Source organism: Colletes gigas, unplaced genomic scaffold (genome assembly GCF_013123115.1).
Source record: "Colletes gigas isolate AHSC1104 unplaced genomic scaffold, ASM1312311v1 Colletes_gigas_Sc00005, whole genome shotgun sequence".
Taxonomy (NCBI): Eukaryota; Metazoa; Arthropoda; class Insecta; order Hymenoptera; family Colletidae; genus Colletes; species Colletes gigas.
In genome coordinates, this window is record NW_025106634.1 from 6733446 (window position 1) to 6749405 (window position 15960).

The following is a 15960-nucleotide window of genomic DNA, read 5'->3' on the forward strand; positions in this document are numbered from 1 at the left end:
TGAAACCGGCAAGTTCTCGAACGAGATTCCTGCCGGGTTGGGAGTCGCCCGTGGACATTGCGAAGGGTGAATCGCAATCACGGCCGACGGATTGAAATATTTACGATACGCCGTGACACAGAAATACAGCGGCTAGGGTCAAAAGCAACGAGCGAAGAACGGAGAACGCCTAGCGACAGCCGACTTTTGTAAATAATTTTACGATAGAATCCTCTCACCTACCCTGACAATTGTTTCTAGTAAATTTTATTTTATTTCCAATCAACACTTTGCACTTGGCTAAAGAATTTCGATGCACTTATATCTATTTTGTAAGAAAGTGTGTTTGAGTTAGTAGCAGATCGAAGAGTAGTCTCCGAGCGCAAAGGGTTACGAATATCGTTATTATAAATTACGCGTCTCGATTTATCGATGGAAACGCTATCTCCCGACCATAGAACAAGGGTTTGCAGTAAAATGATTAATTGCTGCTTCGAATACGCTGCACGGAAACAGATTGGGGGATGAAACACGACTCCGGCGAACCGCGATCGATTATTAACGACCGCGTTTCAAACGTTTCAAATACAATCTCTCTTCCGACTCTTTGTGTTTTCTTTGCCCCCTCGAAGAAGACTTTAATCCGAATAATCTCAAGAACCGTTCGCGCGCGAGAGAGAGAGAGAGAGAGAGAGAGAGAGAGAGAGAGAGAGAGAGAGAGAGAGAGAGAGAGAGAGAGCGAAAGGGATTAATCGTTGGCTGCACGATCGGTGGAAGATCGAGGCTCGAGGTCCCAGGCAACGCGACGATATCGCCTCGATATCGCAACGAATTCGAGACCATCGTCGTGACACGCTACCGCGATCGAGCTTCGATCTATCGCTCGTCCCGATTAGATTCTACGTGCCCGGTACTTCACGATTCGGCTAGCATACTTCCAGAGATCGTACCAATATCGAGTTTGGCAGGGAAATCAACGATCACGATGAGAACCGTCGGGTCGCGCAGAGTTCGGTCATCGATCGAAATTCGCGGTATCCGAGACACTCGCTCGATCGCGTTCCAGCCTCGTTTGTCCATGATCTACACTCACTGACGTATTTCCTCGGACGCGTACGCGGACACTCGCGATATTCGAACGAAGGAGAGAGCACACGCGAGTCAGACAGGGACGAAAATAGGGGACGAAGAGCGCGTATCACTCGCGAACGTCTCGAAGGTAGCCGGAAACGAGGATCACGGGCTCCTCGCGTTTCCGCAGGAGCGTAAAGAGAAGCGCGGGAGCCAGATGACGGAAGGTGCTCCGTCAGACAGCGTGCTGCAACGTGGCGCGGTTGGGTTCGCGATGCCTCGTGGCTGCTCTTGGTTTCCACCACCTCGCGACACGGTGCCCCGAACCGCCCCCCAACCCCAGCAACCGAGTTTCTGCTCCTCTGGCCGTGTTCCGCTCGAGGCTCCCGTCGAGCTCCCCCAGCGTGCTACAACGGCTCGATATTCTTTCCGCGCTCCTGCACGGAACACGATCAACCGCACCGGTGCGCGCCTCCCGCTCCGCGAGAACCACCTCCTCCACCCTCGTACTCCTCTTCGAGAACAAAGTTAACCTACGTAAGCGAGATTACCTTCTCCGCGTTCACGGTAATGTGCCGACGACCCCTCTTTAGACGTCTCCAACGCGTTTCCCTTTCGTTTCTCCTCCGCGTTTCCTTTCTTTTATGGCCTATTTCATTCTACCCGCCGCACCACGTGGCCTCGGATATCTCATCCGGTTCGTTAGCCAACGGCCACTCGATAGCATTTTGAATATATTTCCTCCAAAGGACACGACAGACGCCATGAAGGTGTCAATTATTACTAAATAGTACGATTTAACGGGCGATGTCACTAGTCACCGTCGATAGGATGTAGAACATCTTTCCTCCGAGCAGAGGCCACAAACGTGTCAATTATTACTAGATAATTGCCATTCGTAGGACTCAGATTTCTCTCAACTCCTTGCCATACAGTGACTAGTCTGACACATGTTCTTGATGCCAAGTTTTACAATCATGAGGCAACTCACTCATCATCAAGTCTTATAAATTAAATTTTCACGTTCACGAGGTATTCGTAAATCTGTTCTTTGTCGTGACCATTGCACGAACAAATTTAAACAAAATTGAATAGTATACGTTTCAAAAATTAGATTAAATCGTTCATCAAGGGGTTAAAGAATCGTGATATTACGATCATCATTTGTTGCAATTGGCGTGCATATGACCGAATTCGCAAAATAATATTGAAGAAAATAAATAGTACATTTACAATACACAAAAATTATTTGGAATCGAATCGTGAGTCAAGGGGTTAAGGGTAGCTGACCTTACATTAAGATCCACGTTATCCATACGTGTGTTTCATATATTTAACTCCTTCCCGTATTTTAACCAGTCTGACTCGTGCTGAAGATTTTGGCCCAAACATGAATATCACGAGCCAGACTCGTGGACAACAAACCACGATCGCGAATTAGTTTTACTTTCTATCGGTACGCCACAGAGTTGGTCACGATTCTTATAATCTCTGTTAGAAAGCAGTTTAGCATCAGTCTGGTCTGTTCACCGTGCATTGACACCTACCGTTTGGACCTGGATTTCGGTCTTGACTGTACCGCCGGGATAGTATTATCCTTAATTATTCATAATTAGAAATATCGACGCGGCGATAGGGTATAAACGGTTTCAAATTAGCCGATGCTCCGGAAATGTCGCGTATTAAATATCCACCGGCGCGACGTTGTTAATTGAAATTTACGTTTCCGCTCGGTGTGCGTGTCGCGTCGATAAAATTTCATAAGGAGCGTCGTAAACGGTCCCGTTTATCGCGCGTTACGTCGTCGAGAATACCGCTCGCAATAAAGCTCGAGCATCGAGCGAGAAAATTGCCCGACGAAATTAGAAAAATTATTTACAGTCGACTCGGGACAACCACAAACTCTCGAAAAGAAAATTTTCTACGATCGATAGAATTCGAATTGACGTACATACGTCCAGAAGTGTATCGCATGCTCGAAAACGACTATCTTACGAGTTATTCGCTTATGAGCCCTTGCGGGGAATAACAGGTGTTACGGAACGGAGTAAATTATTGGTATTGCGATAGCAATCGCGGAACGATTCTCGAAAAGATCTGCATCGCGAGTGACTGCGCGCAACAGCCTGTTATTAACAATAATACGAATATTAAAGCTTTCGAATAAATAGAATCGCTGGAAAGGCTCCGGCGGTAAGTTTCTTACGATCTATAAAAAGTTCTGGGCGTTCTGGCAGCGGGAAATAAATAAATGCAACGATATCGTCTCGCCCCGCGAATTAATTAACGTTTCGCGTGTCGTTCCTCGTACATCCCCGCCCATTAATGCGCCCGTTCGTCGCGCTGTAACGGCAACGCGTAACTGCGAAACCGTGAAACAAAGGCGTCTTACGGTAATAAACGCTGCAACAACTGATAACGGGTCAGGGTTTATAATTATACGGCGATATTGAGTAATAAATTCTAGAGGGCTCCGGGGAGTAAGGTCAGGAACGAAGAGGTAATGGCCATCGGACGAGAACCGATTAAACCTTTTATTGAGGAATTAACCGGACCTGCTTCGTGGATGATTCACGCGAAGAAGCGTCGAGACGACGCTTTTACGCTTTTCTTCCGCAAACAAATTACGATCGAGCATGTGTACCCGATGATCGATCTCCTGTTGGCGAACGGCAAGAAAATTTCAGGTCAGTCACGCAGGGATCGAACGACGCCATACGTTTCAAGAGCAATGCTAGAAAGGAAGGGCGAGGGTCTCGGGGAGCAGGAAGCACGCCTCGAGTCGATAAATTGATTTCCCCCGTTCCTACTATTTTTCGAAATCTCGACCGATAAGGGATTTGCGGATACGTCGGGGCCAAGCGAATCACGGATGAAACATGGTCGTGCTTCCGCGACCCGTAAATCAAACTTTTCGTGCCTACGGGTATCCATTTCCAGCGCTTCCATTTTAAATTTATAAACGATACCCAGATAATTCGAACCCCCCATAGTTATAAGCATCACTGAAACTTCGTGGTCTCCTTTGCGTATTAAGGTATGCAGAGATCAATGAGTTACATGTAATTGTGCGTCTCTTTTCTTCACTTTTTCATAAAGGGTGTTTACCCGTTAAACAAATGAATAAATACACATCCGTGAACAAAATAGTCGCAGAACTGTTTAATTAATTAGGAAGAGGAAGTACGCGTGTAGAATGTATCAGACGAGTCTTATATCGGTATATTGTATTATTAAGGAGTGCTGTTTAACGCGGTAAGCTGTTCGTAGGGTATATTACCGCAATCGATTTACCCTTTCCTACCCCCATAGCGAAGCATTATCTATGAAATTCATCACGGCGACCGCATTGTCGGTGTCGGCTCGGTTACCATTATTACCGTTATCCACTTCCAATAAGCATTATCCTGAGAAGGTCGAGGCGCGAGTAGAATGCGACAGTGCGCGAACCGGCGCGGTGCGTCGCGGCGCAGTCGCCAGGTTCCTCCATCCGAGTCGGGATCTTCTTTCGGTGATCGTCGATAATGCAGTTACCGTACGGCCACGGAAACCCGCTGGATCGCCTATCGATCCTCTCGGGCTTCTTCCGACCTGACCTATATTCCGATCCCTCGCGAGCTGACTCGTCCTCCTTCCGCTCGAGCGTATTTCGACGCTCGCGGGAGCTTTTTGCTGAAACGCGTCCCGACGCGACGCGTGGACGGCCGGCGCCTTTTCGCCACGACAACGCGACCATAATGGGTTCCCTGCGCTACCAAGGATAACGTGACTCGATCAATCGACCGACGCTGCCAGAGACATTCGCTCCGGTCATTTTTCACGATCCCAAGGAGAACCTACGCCCACGCGCAATCCTCTTTATAGCAATTTCGAAAATAAAAACCGTCCTCCGACGTTCCTCGTTAAATCTTACCAAAACAAACTTCATTTACGAACTTCTCGTCTGCTCGATATGCTGCACAATATTTTCAGAAGTCGACGGTTACGTTAGAATATTATTTTTACGAAATAATGTGCACGAGTTCTGGTAACTTTCGTGGAAATTCGTTGGTGGAAAAGAGCCTAACCTTTGACACGGAAGGGTGGAATATCCGTGACGATATTCGGGAGCGTCGACGCCTGTGGATCAGGGTCGTGGAAATTAGAGGAAGCGAATTTATCAGCGTGTGTACGAGGTAAACACGCGTTCGGCATAAATTCAGTCGATCGATTCCCGTCAAAGTTAGGTCAACCCTTCGTTGGATCGAGTCGTAACGCAATTCTGAACTCCGACAAACTCTCTAGTCTGGAAGAACGCGGATCACCGTTCCTGCAGTTTGCGTTCGAGGCACTTTGACGCGGAGTTGCGTCGTCGTCTGAACCATTCGTAGCCTTTCTACTTAATTGCGGTACCCTTTTTTACGCGAAACGTATGCAGTCGTTCCTCGCGTGTCGCCGTGGCTCGTAACGAGTTCGTAATTACTAGATTCCCGCGCTCGTCTCGCTGTTATCCCGAATATCCCGATCGCGCGAATCAAAGAGTATCGAAATCCAGAGAAATTCACGGATCGTCCCGCGGAAAATTACGATCGGGCTTTACGAAGTTGCCCTCTTTGCAACGTAATTATCGGATAGAACCAGGGGGGCGAAACTTCTATCGGAACTCGAAACGATCCGTCCGAATTATGGAGCCCTGTTCGTTGACCTTAGATGTCGTGCGGTTGTACGAGATTTATCGTTTCCCGTTTAATGGCTCGACGAATGGGTCCAGAAATTTCTCGACTAATTAATTTCGACGCTGTAAATTTCCCAGAAAAACGGATGGTCAGAATGAGTACGAGACCTAAAAATATAATCGTATCGAGATGCAATTTCCGGGGGGGGGGAAACGTTCCTCGACTTCCTTTTCCGGGCAAACTGCGAAATCCGCGAAAATAAACTCGCGGGTATGAATGTCACGGCCGTCAAAAGTCGCGAAAATGGTAACGACAGGGGTTGGCCATTAATGCCGGCTGAAAAATTACTCTCCGATGGTTTTACAAATTTCAGCGTCGACCTCTCGGCGGAATATCGTTCCCCGACATAATTCTAGCGCTGGAGACATCGCGACTATTAGTCTCTGGGAGGCCAAGGAGACACACGATGTCGTCGGCGAATATTCCTGCGACCTTCGGGTTTCGTTTCGAGCTACGATCGTCCCAATTGCTCGACTTCCTACGCTCGTGGAGGAGCACGGAAGAGCTTTCCCTCCGATGGAATCGCTCGAAACCGAACGAAAGGGGAAAGAAAATTGTCGACTTCTTCCCCTTTTCAGGATTTCGAGCACGACTTCGATCCGCGGAGAGTACACCCAGTCGACTGTGGCCCGTATTTTCCAGTTAGGATTTCCCGCAACTTCTGCACCGTATATCATCGGCAAATACCGGATAAATGGCCCAAGTTAGAGTGGATTTCCCGTGATCCTCGATTATTTTTTAATAACTTTACGCTCGTAACGCCACGATACAATTGCGTAAAATTAATTGAGATATCAATTATTCCTCCGCCATTCGTGTGAATTATTTCATCCACGTGTACATCGCTTATAATTTTTTAAGCAAACGATTTCGAAACGACGATCGTCGATATTCCCGACGGGGCAACGACGCGTTATTGTTCGCGCGTCCGCTGTAAATTAGAACGCAGCGGAGTTACGACAACAAAAATATTTTCAGTAGGACGAATAATTGATTCCATCGGCGTAGGCCGTCGCGCGAGGTCTTCGACCGAAGTCAACGCGTATAGCGTGTCTCAAAAAGTCGGCGACGTCGTTCGAAGCAAAAAAGATAATTCAATGAAATAAAAGTAATTGCATTCGCGTCGCGCGGGAACGTCCAAGGACGAACGAATTCCGTTATCGGGGCGATCCTGGCCAACGGACGTTCCAGGAAGGGACGATTTATCACGCGACAAAGACGGAAAGTAACGCATTGACACAGATTTCGACGCGTCGTTGGCAAATAACGTACGGACCGGGGCGTTCCGCGTCATTTCGCAGCGAGAAGATCGCAGACGGTCTTTTTAACTTTCCGCGGACGTCTCGACGCCATCAAACGATCCGAACAAACGTCCCTTCTGAATCAAACCCCGGAATAATCGGAACAACCAAGTCCGCGATGCATTTGCCGAATTACCTGCGTCCCTTTCTTATCGTACCGCGCAACTTTTGCCCTTTAATATCGATGATATACCGTCTTGTCTTTACGTACACGGCTGACCTAAAAAGGAAGTCGAAGGAAGCGTACGGTGCTCGCAAAAAGAGATAGGGGAAACGATCGGATAATAGATCGACTATTTAACCTCGATGGAGCGACGTACGTTCCACCTGTCGCAATAATTTCCATCCTCTCCGTCCGCTTGACATTTCCCTCGCTTGCACAATTTTCATCGAAACTCGTTACCGTCGACGGCCGCATCAAAGTGCTCGATCTCTTCTAAATTGCCGTAATATTTCGGGGTAATTAAAAAAACTTCCTCCAAGAGCGGATGTTTCACCGTCGTTTGGCTTGTTGGCTGATCGACGAGGACGCGGATGAGCCGCGGCTCGGCTGTTTACGATCCTCGAAAGTGGAGGAACAGGTGACGCTCGTTCCTCGCGGAAGGTTTCAAGTATCTCTGTAATCGCGTTCCTCGCTCAAGCTGTCGTTAGACCGACCGGAAAGGGGCTATTGTCTCCGAGTGACGGTCTGCGAGGACAATCGAGACCAAAGGAAGAAAGCACTTTCGCCGGGGGCTTTCAAAACAATGACGCGCTCGCGGTAGGACATGGACGAGAATCGCTGGCTGAATATCCACCGGCGAATATCCCGAGTAAAAAACATTCCGCCGTATTTAACAGCCATAACAGCGTACCTAACCTACCGTGAACGGAATACTTTCGCCAGAGTTCACCGGAACTGTCATCCAGGGACTCTGTCTTCCAACCTAGGCGGACTCTAAAAATTGCATTTCTGTCTTTACGATTCCCAAAGTATGCCATTACCATCGTAACGGAATTCGACGATTAATCGGGACTGGAATAACGCGGATACCGGCGAATGTTTCGACAGAACGATTCTATGCATTCCTTCGTTAACTGAGAAATTCTGTACGCATTCTTCTTCCCGTGGAAACACACAAAATAGAACGGAAATCTCTTTGTACCGCGATCCGTTCAGTATCAGATTTACGATGGCAATCTCGAGGTTAGAGGTTCGACTCGATATAAGGGCACATTCTCGCGGGGCGAGTCACGGTCCAAGTTTAATGGACCTGAAAATTCGATCCGGCTCCCGGCGCTTAACAGATCGTTTCAAATACAAATTATAAAATTCCTGGCTCGACACTCGGGCAAATCTTATTTTTCCAGCGTTTATTTCGGTTACCCCGTCGATATCGAATTCCTAAAATCACGAGCCCCGGGGCGAGTTATTGGACAGAAATATGTACCGCGTGGATGGAACACGATCCGAAATCTGAATAATCGATTCCAAGCCGAAATCGTCGAATCTCTTGCATAAGAGATCGTGGATCGCGTAACGTATCGTCTGCGAGCACTTAAAATACCGGCGCGAAAACTTAAATAAATTATTAAAACGAATATAAACGGTGTACGTTTCGCCGGGAGGGAAATGCACGTTCGCCAATGATTTTTCTGACGCTAAAGCGCGGCCGGTGCAATCACGAGATTCTGAATGGTCACTTGTTAAAAGTTTCGTCCCGGAACGCGCGCAAACTCGTTTCGCTCGCTCGGTTCTCGGAGTAATTCCAATTATCGTAATAATGCACGGCCTGTTCGGGAGTTTTAAGGATAATTATAACTTCCCGCGACCCACTGTAATGAAACTCGTCCCGGAATTAAAACGGACGAGTCGTCGCCGGGGACGCGAAACACGGATACCGGATACCGGATACCGGATACGAGATCGATGCGTCTCGGGCGTGGAAAAGAAAAAGAAGAGAAATCGAAAATTTCGATCGTTAAAGAATTCGGAACGGCGCCCGTTCCGGTCCAAACGTATGGCTTTTAATATCAGTTTGTTATTGGCTTGTTAAGCCCGATGTTCTCGATCCGACCCGGCCATATTTATTCTGTACAAATTTAATTAAGTTGGTCGTTGATTTAATAAATATCGATAGCGACGCGTCAATTATAGTCGAACGTAGTTACGCGGACAAAGTCGGCGTGAGTTTTACACGGGATCGATCGCCGCCACTGTTATCGTTCCTGTTTGTTAAAGCGCCATTAATTATTCTAATTGCCTAAACTCGTCGACGAACATTTTTACGAAACCTTGCCCCAGAATATTCGTCTTCGAAGCAAGCTTTCGTTAATTTCTCGAGGACATTATGCGACGATTTATCGTTTGACTAAATGCATGCGGAGAGACTTGGCCTCAAAGAGGACACTATGAATAGAAAATTAATCGTTCCTCGAACTACGAACGTTTAAAGCAGAGGCACCTCGATTAAAATGCAGACGCTATGGAAATATTTTTATTCCGGGGACACCTTTTAAACGCGAAAGATTAAAGAAAAAGACTAATTTCGGTCGCGTCGGTGTTCGGAGTCGTTCGGAAAGGATTTTTAAAGAAACGAAAATACTTGTATAGGCGAGTTTCCAGGTTGGATCCGTGGGACGCGAGTTACTCGCGGCCAAGAACCCCGGACACCGGCGGTTTGGTCGATCGTTTCCAACGATCGATCCGGGCCACTCGTCGGTCTCGAGACTCTTCAGCAACCTGCTCGAGGATCGGCCGTTTTCAACCCTGGAACTCGAGGCATCGTTTCGGAACACGATTCCACGATCCCTCCCCCCCGCGATTTCTCTCGACCACAGATTCGGTAATTACATAGGCGCCCTTCGAATCCCTCGCATCGCAAAGGTTCGTCGAACGAGGTCAAAGCATTCGAACGTCTTTCGATTATTCAAAGGTGAAAATCCGATCAACCGTTCGTCGTTTCCATCTCCAGCGCGCTCGATCTTTCGCAAGTTTCAAGCGTAAAAAATTTTCTTTTAATTTAAACAGAAATATAACGATCGAATCTCGTTCGAGATTCCCGCGTATCTTCTCTAACACATTCATGCTTCGATCGATGCAACGACACCAAGAATCGATAAGTCTCTCACCTGTCGAGCAACGGGATCGCTTTAATCGCGAGAAATCCATCCCCGTATCTAACACGAAAGGTTTAAAACGACGAAACAGCAAAGCAGCAGGGGAACTCGGTGACGTTTCCATGCGATAGGATCGTCTTCGCGGGGATCTGGATAAAGGTGTTCGTCGTTAGAAAGGATGGCGACACGCGTCGCGAGAGTTCGTTTATCGGGAAGCGTATTCGAGAGCCGCGAGAAAAGGCTCGGTGAAAAACGCGGGAAGCAAAGCGCTGGCTGTTGCTCGCTTCGGCGACGGTGGGTTCGCGGCTCGTCGAAGCGTGTCGCGTAAACAAACTGCTGGAACGAAGGAAATCGAAGCTCGTGCGACTGCCGGAGCCACGGAAGCGCAGCTTAAGGGGCCATCCAGCCATCTAGGCATGCGAAAACCAACGCGAAAACAAGGCAAAAGCAGCGGCCGCGCGCGATCGATGCGCGGCTTAGCCTCGCTCTTCTCGCGAAGGAAAAAAAAAAACCGCCCTTTTGCCCGCCTGTTTCGTGTTGCACCGCATTCGCGCCGATTACTTCGGGAAGAAGATTGCTTTCGTTAGATTTATGGCCTTGGTTATTTTTTTGCTTTCTTTCGGACGTGGATAATAAACCGTTCTATTTCTCGATGCAGCCTTTTTCGTACGCTAACGCGATCGTTATCGGATACGCGAGCAAACATTTTTCAAAATGGTTCTCGATTAGCAGTGCACGATCGAAAAACTCACGAGACCACGACGGTACGACAGAAATTTTTCAGACGCGAAACATTCCTAGCCACACGTTATATTTTCGGTAAAGAATTTTTTTCTCGAAAGTGGGCAGGATTTCGGGGGTATGTATATTCACCAAAACTGATTGTAATTGCCCCCCGCAAACGAAAATAATTTTTTCAGAACGATTTGAAACTTTTCATTTTCGCCGAAAATTTAGGCACGTATTCGAATTTTTTTCTCGGAACTGCGTAGGATTTCGAGGGTATGTCTGTTGACCAAATATGATTGTAATTGACCCCTCTAGCTAATAATAATTTTTTTTTAATGATTTGAAAGTTTTTAATTTCGCCGGAAAATTTAAGGGAAACAGTCCCGTTTTGGTCAGACATTGTATGTTTGCTAAGGAATTTTTTTCTCAAAAATGAGTAGGATTTTGGGGGTATGTGTAATGACAAAAAATGCTTATAATTAACCCTCTCAACCGAAAATAATTTTTTCAGAACCATTTGGAACTTTTCATTTTCGCCGAATTTAGGCAGGTATTCGAATTTTTTTCTCGGAACTGCGTAGGATTTCGAGGGTATGTCTGTTGACCAAATATGATTGTAATTGACCCCTCTAGCTAATAATAATTTTTTTTTAATGATTTGAAAGTTTTCAATTTCGCCGGAAAATTTAAGGGAAACATTCCCATTATGGTCAGACATTGTATGTTTGAATTTTTTTCTCGAAAATGAGTAGGATTTTGGGGGTATGTGTAATGACAAAAAATGCTTGTAACTAACCCTTGCAAACGATAATATTTTTTTCGGGTTGGTTTGAAGTTTTTTAATTTCGTCGAATTTTATATTACATTATTCGCGATCTTTTTCGTTTCCCTTTATTCGGTTACGTTTTCTCTCCAACACCTGTTACTCCGTATCGAAGGGTCGTTTCCGTAAATAAATAAATTGGATCGATCGCGGAATCAAAAGGGATCGGTTCGTAAAAGAGCCTCGTCGAACGTTTTATGGTAATTCAATTGCGTGGATCGTTATTTTAAATCGCCGTCCGACAGCATCGAAGAGGAAAATAATTACGACAGAGCGGGGAGTTCCGTTGCAACGGACTAGAATTTCTTTAACCGAGGCACGTCGGCGATATTTAAATCTCTCCGAGTAGGCACTGACCTCGCATAACGTTCGAGTCTACCCCCGCGTTTACCCCTCTTGGTTCGATCAATTACCGTGTAAATAATTTTCCGCCTGCACGATGGCTCGAGGAGCAATCGAGCGGACACTCGTCGAGCGTGCATCCTGTGCAACGGCTAATAGTTAACGCAGTTAAAAAGCGAGCGTTCTTCCCTGGTCGAGGGAGGGGGCCCCGAACGTTTCGCCTATCGGGGTTCTTTTGTAAAAGAAAATTACGCCGAAGACGGGTAGAGGACTGTCGACGTCGTCCGTGGCAAGGAAAATTTCAAGACGGACGCAGTCGCATACGCCGCGATCGATGGCGCGGCGTACGATTTTTCCGAGTGGCCCCCAAACCACTGCCAGGAACACGACAGAATGCGAATAAACCACCCGGAGCCACGATGATTGCAAAGGAAGTCTCTCTCCCGCGCGGAATATCGTTCCCGTGACGGGTCCTAACGAGCCACGATAAAAATCAGACAATCTCGTTGGGTGATTCGGGGAACCGGGGAGCACCGAAAAACCCCTGAAACTCCAAGGGAATCTCGATCGTTTGCTGAAATATCCCCCACCTCCGACGGTTTCCGCCTTTAACGACCGGGTCAGCGGATCAACTCGATCGCGGTATCCAGCGACGAGAGAGAATAACGCGCGAAAATATTCGTATTGTCAGTTTCGGAGCGATTCGATCGGATTTGGCCGCTATCTCGAGCTGATCGGGACGCGCGTCACGATACACACAACCTTCCCCGCCCCCCTAATTGCACTCTCGTTCGGGGTATGCCGGATGAGTGTACTAAGCCGTTCGCTATCCACGAATAATTCTATGAATTCCCGTTAGACATGTTTGTCACGCGATCCTGCCACGCTAACGCGCGTTCCGCCTCAGAATTACCGCCGCGGATTACACGCCTTCCAGCCTATTTTCCGGCCTTTTAAAACCCGGCAAAAACTGTTCGCGATTACGCGAGCCCCGGGGCTGTAAGCCGAACAAATTAGCCGACCACCGACCATCATCCATTAAATTAGACAGTTTCTTGCCAACGGGATCGCTGGTTAAACCGGAACAGTTTGCACGAACCAGCGTCGTTTATGGCACGGCATTCGGAGTACCTTTTAGGAAAATTCTACTCAATTTTCTAATCCAACGTAACACGCGGGCGTGAAGAGTAACATATTTTTGGAAATCGCGACGAGATCCGAGCAATACCTCGTATCGAGTCAGCCTGCCGCGTCTCGGTTGTTTTCGACGTAGACTCGTTGCAAATATTTTCACCGGGGAAACCGTGTATTCGCGAAATCCCCCGAATCGCGGACACGCGAGAGCGACGTAACGACCTTCGAACGCGAAAATTCCCGCTGATCGCGCGTATGGAAATAGGCGCTAATGGAAAAACGCGCAACATCGATAAACGTTTACGCGCAAAAATTCACCGGCGAAAAAACAATTTTGCTTGAAAGCTTTAACTCGCCGATCGATCGTAAATATACGAAAATAATATAAACGCCGCTTTTTGGATAAAGTTCTCGATATCGTGCGCGTTAAATCGAAAAGTAAAACGCTTGGTATTTTGTTTCAATCGAAATATATCGTTTCGTCTTGGAGATTTTTCTACGCGAGCAATCCACGAAAACAATGAGAGCGTTTTCGAGCGTGACTGGATGCTGTGTGCTGTGTAATGATTTCTGTAAAATACAGTTTCGCGGACGACCGGTCGCGCAACAAAAGAATCAAACGATCCTTTTGTCCAGTGGCTGGTTGGTCCTCGCGACGCGTGTCGGAAAATAGGATGGTCGATTCGGTTATTGAAATCGCGGACAGAAGGTTGCCGCGATTCCTCTTTTCCGATTGCTTCTTCATCCTTCGTAAACGATCCGGCTTGATCAAAATCTTCGCGCGGCAACCGTTGCGTGAAATATCATAGAATGGCTGCTATCTGGGCCACATGGGTGACAAATTGTTGATGCTCGACGCAGCGAGAATTTAATCGACCTAGTTTGACTTTGTAACCGCTTACTTCTCTCTGCTTCGAATTAATGAGACGGAGACACCTTGTTTGCGTTCTGGGCGCTGTGGTTCCGCGGATCTTCCTGATAATACCACGTCGTCGTGTATATTTTGTCTAATTACAAAATAATTACGACCCGGGAGTACGAACGTTAACCGAACAGGGGGTTTACCGGGGTTATCGTTACGAATATTGTAAACGAAATTGGTCTACGATCGATACGTTTAAACTTAAAGTAAAGGCATAATCGTCACTCTTTCAACTTTGTTTAATACTTTTTTCTCGATATCCACGAGCTCTACTTGAGAAATAAATTTCAATGAAATCCATTCACTATTGTAGGAGTTATATTTAGAGGGTTTTCTCGTTTTAAGGGTTTAAGGAACAACTTTTCGAACATTTGTATTTTGAAAAATTGAAATCCTTCTATCGGTAATTATCAAACGCTAAAAATTGCGTGCCCTTTTGTATAAATGGAGTTGCAGTGTATTGTCAAAGGGCAGAAAAATAACGTTAGAATATGGGTAGGAGAACCAGCAGCCGTGTAATCGGAATTAATCCGTAGCGGGATAACCGGTGTTCCGGTGTAGTTGCTCGTAACACGGCCGACCGGATGAGACGAATTCCTCGACGCGTTGCCCTCTGCCACGGTGAGCGATATTTCACCGGAGCCTGATCGCATGCCAGGAACCACGCATCCACGAAACGAAGCTCTCCGTGGAAAACGATTCGAGGAACGAAAGGAGGTTTACGCGTCGCGGATAAATAACGCTCGCCCAAAACCAAGAAACAGAGGGTTCGTCGATCGACAATGACACGTGGCGATACTACCCTTGTACTGGCTCGTAAATCGAACGTTCTCCACGGTTTCCTCTCGTTTTCAGGAGATTTATCGATTATCGAGCCACAGGGACTCCTTAACTTCGCGGAGAAAAAAGCTTGTTCCTCGCGCAAAGGTACAGGTTCTCTTCGTGTTACGTTTCTGTCTTCAAAAATAACCTATCTTGGATATTTAAATATTTAATTACATTTTTGTTGACGCAAAATTTGATATATTTGATACAGAAAATCTTTATTCGCCCCCATTTTATTTTCTCTGTAATTTGCGTCGCTCGCAACAAGTTTGCATCGGTATTTCCCTGAATCCAAAGTATATAGGAATGGAGGCCGCGAGGTTGTTTGCGCGAAAGAGGCTGCATTTGAAATTCAAACGAGGCAAGTTAAGGGACAACGTCACGAGACACGTGGAAAACAATTTCCCCGGGCGTTACGCAACGAGAACCCTAAATATTCGAAGGATAGCGAACGAGAATGGACGTCCTGTGTCGTCCGCAGCGAAACACCGTAACCTCGAGGCGTTACGTAACCTCCCGAGGATGCACGCTGCTTTCAGCCGACAGACATCGATTTCGAATAAAAAATTACGCCGCCCCGTACATCCTGATCCCCCCCTTACGTTTTCCAACTTTGCACCTTCGCAGGTTTGTCTGCTTTCGCGCCGACACATTACGTCCGGCGACCGGAAATCCGAGGGAATTCTGCTCGTTAACTCGTTGGATCGACTTAACTTTCGATCTCGGTGCCATGCAACTCGTCCTTATAAGGTCCGATTTCTCTTAAATTACTGATGTTGATATTTATGCGATTTGAAAGCAGTTAAGGAGGCTTCGTTGTGGGCATCGAAGCGCTGATGGTGTTGCGGCGAGCATCGCGAACGATCGCGAGGGCTCGTTAAAAGTTTCTGGTCGGCAAAAGGAGCGGACATCGAACGACAAACGTACAGAGCCACGCACAGATAAACGGTCAGACAGACGGACAGATAGACAGACGGGCAGACAAACAGATACAAACGACACGAAGACAGGCAAGCCTGG

The 15960-nt window shown here is 47.1% G+C and overlaps 1 protein-coding gene across 5 annotated transcripts in view; it reads right to left on the reverse strand.

The window, feature by feature from the left end:
* The window catches only part of LOC122395313 (potassium voltage-gated channel protein Shaker), a 147988-nt gene that overhangs the window by 68226 nt on the left and 63802 nt on the right, over positions 1 to 15960 (reverse strand). The window lies entirely within an intron of this gene.